The sequence below is a fragment of the Typopeltis vanoorti genome, chromosome 16 (genome assembly GCF_054136105.1).
Source record: "Typopeltis vanoorti isolate ZY-2024b chromosome 16, IOZ_Tvanoo_1.0, whole genome shotgun sequence".
NCBI classification, from domain to species: domain Eukaryota; kingdom Metazoa; phylum Arthropoda; class Arachnida; order Uropygi; family Thelyphonidae; genus Typopeltis; species Typopeltis vanoorti.
In genome coordinates, this window is record NC_143564.1 from 23,583,596 (window position 1) to 23,584,868 (window position 1,273).

The 1,273-nt window shown below is 43.0% G+C and overlaps 1 non-coding gene across 1 annotated transcript; it reads right to left on the minus strand.

The window, feature by feature from the left end:
- Positions 1 to 941: 941 nt before the first annotated feature.
- Positions 942 to 1,013, minus strand: TRNAA-UGC (transfer RNA alanine (anticodon UGC)). The gene has a single exon. It is a non-coding gene; the product is annotated as a tRNA-Ala (tRNA).
- Positions 1,014 to 1,273: the final 260 nt, after the last annotated feature.

The window sequence follows — 1,273 nt, forward strand, 5'->3', positions numbered from 1 at the left end:
AGGAAATTGATGAGGCACGAGATTTAGGAGTGTTGGTCGATAAGGAATTGAAATTTAGGGGACACATTGCAAAAGTGGCCAAATCAGCTCATCAAATCACTTGGTTGCTGAAGAATACATTGACAAGCAGAGACAAGCAGGTTATTGTTCCTCTGTATCGAGCCTTGATAAGACCCCATCTCGACTACTGTGCTCAGATTTGGTCACCTAGATTTCTTCTTGATAGGGAGGAGGTGGAGAGGATCCAGAGGCGAGTGACCAAGATGATAGCAGGTCTGTGGAATGAACCTTATGAGAACAGGTTGAGGATTTGTGGGTTGCAAAAATTGGTTGATAGGCGGAGGAGGGGAGATATGATTGAGACATTCAAATTACTGAAGGGTTTCTATAAAATTAATTCAGAAGATATTTTTGAGAACAGGGCTGGTTGTGGGAGGACTAGGGGGACATCCATGGAAACTGAGCAAAAGTGTGGTTAGTAAAGGTGTTAGAGCTGGGTTCTTTACTTTTAGAGTTGTGAATGAGTGGAATGCACTCCCTGAGTTTGTGGTGGATGCTGTGACAGTGAATGAGTTTAAGGCGAGGTATGATAGATACTGTATGAATGTTGAATAGTTGTGATGAATATTATTATTATTGTTCCGGGAAACTCCAAGGAGTCGACAGACTCATCGAGGGAGGCCCTAACATCATGTCTGGAACAACTATTCAACATTCACACAGTATCTATCATATCTTGCCTTGAACTCATTCACGGTCGTAGCACCCACAACAGACTCTGGAAGCTTATTCCACTCATTCACCACTCTACAAGTAAAAAACCTAGCTTTAACACCCTTGTCAACCACGCTCTTGCCCAGCTTCCATGCATGGCCCCTGGTCCTCCCACCACCAGTCATATTTTCAAAAATATCTTCTGGATCAATCTTAAAAAAGATTCGTGGAGGTGCCGGGGATCGAACCCGGGGCCTTTCACATGCAAAGCAAACGCTCTACCACTGAGCTACACCCCCATGTATATGAATTGGGGCCTCCCTCGATCAGTCTAATGATTCCCTGGAGTTGCCCGTAATAATAGTAATTGTAATATCACTCATTCAAGCTTCACTAACTGGCTCCAGCAACACAAAATTTGACCAAGTTCTCCGGACACAAGCAACACTATCACACGTTAGTTATAGTATAGATATTCTTACTGTTTTGATCATCACAACTTGCACATTATGGAAAACTCTTACAACACTTCTAGGCACTCGATAATCTTCCACTATAG